Raw genomic sequence first — 6,032 nt, 5'->3', positions numbered from 1 at the left:
AAGTGTCCCCATTTCCAACATTGCACACACAAGATGTTGATCTTCCCAGAGTATAACTTAATACTGGCAAATTTTCTTGAAAGTTTTCTTGAAAGATTGGGAAAGTGCAGATTTCTGCAGCAAGTGAAAACCTGGTGTTCTTTTTTTATTGTTTCCTTTCTTAATACTTCCCTCTACCTTAGGCGTGATACATATTCCTGCTATGAACCATGAAGTAGCACAGCTTCACACATCTTGGAATTGGGCTCTCGTTTGCTCTTGAGCTTGTATGCTTGCTCTTTTCATTCCCCCCCCCCCCCTCTAAATATCCATTGTCAGCATTTGCAAAAAACAGGCAATAGAAACAAAGCAGGAACTATTTGTTTAGGTCTGAAGAAAAGTGGCTAATATTCAGGAGAGCAGTTAACTTCCTGCTACCGGATTGTGTGCTGCAAAGCATACTGCTTTGTAACAATGCTTATGAGCCTTTTAAAAACCTGAGAAAGCAACTGGTCCCACTCTGTTCAATAACAGAATGCAGGAGCTAGGGAAGAGCTGAGGAATCCCAGCTCTGGGATTTATACAGGTATCCAATCTCATTTGGAGGAGTAGGAATAGACAACCCCAGAGGAAACTGGGGGTCAATACATAACAAAATCGATAGGATTTATGGGGTCTTTCTCATAGTGAAGGGCCAATCCAGTAGGTGAGGTTATGTCCATGTCTGACCTGAAGGACAGTTAATGGATTTTTCTGTTTGATAGTTTGTTCTGTTCTTTTTATTTGCTTACGTAAGGTAAAGCTACCGGCTGTGGCATTTATCTGCCTGCCTTTGAAGAGCGGCAGACTGGAAAGAACCGTCATCCCACCGAACGTGTAGACACACTTAACGTTAGCAATATTGTCAATATCAACTGTTCAGAGATGATGGATTAGGTCCTTAAAATTTTGTGATACTGGTTTAAAAGTCATGTGATATCAAAACAGTACATTTTGGATGCTTCATATCTAGCTTCTTAGCCTTTATCGCTCTTGGTTACCCAGGAGATTGGATGAGGTGTCCTCCCTAGATCCCTCCCAGCCTGACAGTGCCTTTCAAAAATCACAAGGGGTAGAAATCCTACAAGTTTAAAGTGTTTTCTGAGGTAATTTCTAATATTCTCTACTATTTAAAAACCTACAATTGAAAATAAACCATCAAGAATCATAAAGATGTCAGAAGTCCTCAGTTGTAACAAAATAAGACCTACACATAGATTAGTTTTGCCTAGCTTCTCTTTGAATGAAATAACTTGCACATCTATTTTTCTTAAAGAGTGACAGTTCAGGTAACATACCTCTCCTGACATACTTTTTGTCATTGGTCAAATTCTGGTGTACCTAAGCCAGCAAGCAGTCCTAGAGCCACCTGCACACTCACCAGGATGTGCTCAGTGAAGTAGCTGTTCTGCATCACCATGCAATTTTGGCCATGAGAGCTAAGACCTGACTCTCTTCAGAGGTGATTGCTTCTAACTCCATGGTGAACTGTGAACTGGCTACTTTATGCAAAGGAAAGGAGACCACCCTCTGAGTTTTTCTTTCCTCTAAAGTTGGCAACAATTAAGTAGCCATTTCCTCAGCTTTTTGACACAGGGACTGGCCTGGTTGGTCTGCTTTTAATGAAACTCTTGTGGTGTAATAAAGAAGGATATCTGTAATACGGACCTGTATAGACAGGACAGGGCAAAGTCAGAAGAACTTTCCAAATAAAAAGTTCTGGGCAGCCCTGCGATCATTCCCAAGCCAGTCTGTGCTATGAGCTGTTGTAAAGGCATCTCGAGTTTTATTATGCCTAACCTGCAGAAGGCCTCTTCCTGGCAATGGCTCTTGGTGCCAGATCCACCAGGAAGCATAGTCTTTTCAGAACTGTTTAGAATTCACAAGACTTAGTTTTGTTTATTGAAAGTACAGCCTCGCTCTCAGCTGCTTTAAATTTGCCATTTGTTGCAGAATTTGTTAAAAGGGTGGCACTGGGAGAGCGAAAACTCAGACTCATGAGATGTTTGTAGGAGTCCTTGATCTCAAAATCCTTCTGCTCCAAACACAGTGGTAACATAGCAATGACAATGTTTTGTTCTTTCATGAATGTTCTCTCATGAATATTGGGATGTGATTTGGACTATTGCACATTTGTGTGGTGTAATATTATGGGCTTAACACCAAACACAGTAAAGTTCACTGAAGTCTCACCGTCACCATCAGTGGATTTTGGATTAGGCCACATACATGCAGGCAGCTCATCCTGAGAGTGGAAAAGGCAACACAATTTTCTAAAAGCAGGATGAAATAAAGGAGAACTGTAACAGTGTATGTATCTGCAAAGGCAAATGTAGTCAGCATGAAACCACAGGAAGCTTATTAAAATTTTGTCATATGGTGGTAATGAAAACATATTGGGGTAATGCAAATGTGCAAATATAGTCAGTGGAGCAGAGTTAATTCCTCAAAAAAGTATTAAATATTTTTAGAAATAATTTTTGGCTCTATGTTCTGACTGTTGGTGTTTGCTTTTCCACAAATATTTTAGCAAACAGGTTTACTCATAGAAGTATTCACATTGTAACCAGATATTTGAAAATGCTTGCTAAAATGTATTTTTAGTAAATATTATTGATAATAAATGCATATGTTTGCTCTAGAAACCAAGCTACAAAAGTTGTGCTAAGTCTGACCAAAGAACCTGAGTAATGTTAGGTGGTGAATACCTCCAATAAACAACTAGCAAAAGTATCTTTTAATTTTGACCATCATATCCCTGCACCGAGCTTGTTATTAGATGGTTGATTATTATAAAAAATTGTTGTTACCAAACAATTTGGATACACTGGAAGAAATAACCTGTTTGATCCTTACCCTATAGAGCGAATTTGTGGGAAATAATCAGTCACTAAGGCTTACTTAGCTCTGGTCAAAATTAAAGAGGCGAAATATCACAGCATATTAATAAGTGCAGGAAATACTACAACCTGCCCTGCTCCGTGCAGCGACAGATAATTCCCTGTTGTTACAAAGAGGGCAGAAATGATCAGAGGGCACTGGAGGAGGGTGGGGAAGGCAAACGGGAGGCCAGGGTGCACACTGCCCTCCTTCCACACTGCCTTGTCCTTGGGGGCTTCTCCCCAGACCGGCTCTGGCTAAAACAAAGCAGCATTGTGGGAGAGGAGGCAAGGGCCTGGCAGGCACCTGCTGGGGCAGGGCAGCATGGGGCTGCGGGCTGCTGGGGTACCGGGGAGCTGGGGTACCAGGATAGCGGGACACCAGGGTATGGGAGTACCGGCCCGCCCGTCCTGACGTGGGTGAGGGCAGCCCTGGCTGGCCCCACAGCCCTGGCCCAGGCGGCCAGGCAACTGTATGGGTTGTCTCGCTGCAGCCTGTGTCTGGACCCGCTGGCCTGCTCGGTACCGAAACTGAGCCAAGAGTGGCAGCCAGAAGCACAGTATATCCCTGCCCATACTGGAACATGTCTGCCAGCGAGCATCTCCGTTGCACAGCCAGGTGAAGATTTTACAGCTAAAACGTTGTCAAATGATGGGAAGCAGACCGAGTATCGCAAGTCACAACTCCCTCATCCCCCCTGCTGAAACCTTGCTGAAAGAAAAATAAATACATTTTTAATCACATTGTGCCTGATCAGTACCTGAAACACCAGCGAAAACAAATTAGCAAGGGCCTAGAGGCAGGCGCTCAGATGTGGGCACAGCAGGCCGTCGCCTGCTCTGTTAGCCAGAAAACAAACAGGGATGGCATAGGTAAGGGGTGAGCCAAGTGTTGCAATGGCTGGAGAGCAGCTATGTCACTGAAAATCCGTGAACCAATTTGTTTTTAAACTACTACATGGCAAGAAATGAGATACTGAGCTTGGCACAAAAGGACCCTGGAAAATGTGATTTATCCCTCTCTTTTGACAGAGCTGGTATAAATATTCATATTATTTGCAATTTTGGAAAAAGCGCTTGCTTTGGCATGTAGTTTGGAATAGAAAACTAACTTCCAGGCAGTTCTCTGCATGGACAAAACTGGAGTCAGGTTACTGCCCTGCTGCAGAATGTGCTTTTGTTACTGAAAAACCGCTGCACTGCGATGTTTTCAGGAGGTTCACAATGTGGCTGGAGTATTAACTAAAAAGAAATGCCTGAGTAATTGATGGTGGATTTCAGTGAATGAGCCGAAGGAAATGAAACACGAGGTTACACCATCAATGGCAAAATATTGCCATGGCAATGGGTACCTTTGCCAGGAATAAACAAACAAACAACAACAGGCCTCTCCTCTTTCAGCAAAAAGTTAGAGAATTTTCTGTTCTCACCTCACTGAAGTCTGTGCTTTTGGACATCTCAGAGGGAGAAGACAGTGTACCCTACTTACGCAAGTCCCACAAATCCAGCTCCCTTCTCAGTTGTACAATTAGATAATTTTCAGAGCAAGAAGTAATCTTTATACCCAGGGGAAGGCATTGACATTTGCTTTATAATGATTTCAGTGCTTTGGTTACTGTAATTCTGTATCATTTTCTTACAGAAGTTGGAAGGGCTCAGACATACTGCAGGTCTGTGTCACTCCTAGTTGAGGTCAATCTTGCTTCAGGAGAGACTGCTGATAGGAAGATTTCCTTAGGAGCAAAATCACGGGCCCATACTTAAATTAATAAAGAGCTTTAAAAAAAAAAAGACACCACAGAGAGCAAGGGAGCTGAGAAAGCACGAGCTGCCCTTTGCGGGCAGCGTGCCAATGCACAGGCACCAGAGTCCTCTCCCAGCAAGGCATTCAGTGGTGGCCTTCTGCCTCTGAGAGCTTTCTGGACGTTTCTGGCCATCCCCAGTCCCTCAGAGGATGCAGTCCCACCCACTGGGTGTGAGCTCTGTGGGTCTCCTCTCAACCCAGGGAGACAAACCTCAGCCACCGCCCAGGCAAGGACTCAGCAATGTTGAGGTCCTGCCTAGTGTCCGTATGCTGAGTTTGCTGTAGTTTTGCAGGCTGTTGTCCCCCTTTGCCATCTTCCACGCTTAGCATCTGAAAATCACACTGGGCACCCATATCTGGGTATGCACTGGGCCTTGCTGGCATCGTTCCTAAGGAAGACAGACATGGCCCGGTGTTGGTCTTGAGATTTCATGGCCTGTAGAGCAGGAGCAATGGGCCAGAGCCAGGTGGCCATGTGGAATCAAAGGAGGAGTAACCAGCCGTGAAGAGAGAGCTTCTGGCTTACAGGTGTCTCCTGGTGAGGAGACAGCACCTATGTGAAGGAGCCAGTAGTGAGCATGACTGTATTAAACTTCTGTACCATCGGGTCAGCCTTAGTAGACTTTGTGATCTGTGTAATGCAAGCAGTGCTGCCAGTCTGACGGGGAAGTGTCAAGACCTGTTAAAGTTTGCAAAACTTCTAACAGCGATCCTATATTGGAAAAAATAAAATCATCCCATATGGCTTTCCAGCTATTTGGCATTCATGAGTTTTGTCTTACCATTCTTTATATAATAACACTTAGGTGCTGCTTAAGCTCCCTATAAAGTATTTAATGTAGTTTACTGTAAAGTCTTCAGGCTGAGGACTGTTTCTTACAGAGTATTCATACCGTACCTAGCACTAATTTCAATTGCAGTCTCCAGGCAGTATTGTAAAGATTCATTATTACCATCAAGATCTGTCCCTATGCTGTCCCTTTTGAAAGAAGGGCTGTTCTTAACTACAGGTTTAACATAGCTGGTGTTTAAATAACAATTTTCTTTTTCCTTCTAAAATGATCAAACCAGTCTCCAAGCGAATAAATTTTTTAACTTGAACTTTTAATTAATGTTGTCCGTTTTGAACAGTGCTTGATCCACTTTATTTGATCAGCTCAGAAAACATAGAATCACAGAATGTAACAAGCAAGAATGGTTCTTTTTCTGAAAAAAGAAAAAAAAAGAGCAGTTGGGGTCTATTTTGCATGAGAAAATATTTTGTTTAGGAATGACAGTTGTAGGCATTCTCTCATACATTGTAATATTTTCCATGTGTGGCAGCTTGTTTT

This window comes from Nyctibius grandis, chromosome 4 (genome assembly GCF_013368605.1).
Source record: "Nyctibius grandis isolate bNycGra1 chromosome 4, bNycGra1.pri, whole genome shotgun sequence".
Taxonomy (NCBI): domain Eukaryota; kingdom Metazoa; phylum Chordata; class Aves; order Nyctibiiformes; family Nyctibiidae; genus Nyctibius; species Nyctibius grandis.
Note: the sequence above shows the minus strand (reverse complement) of the source record.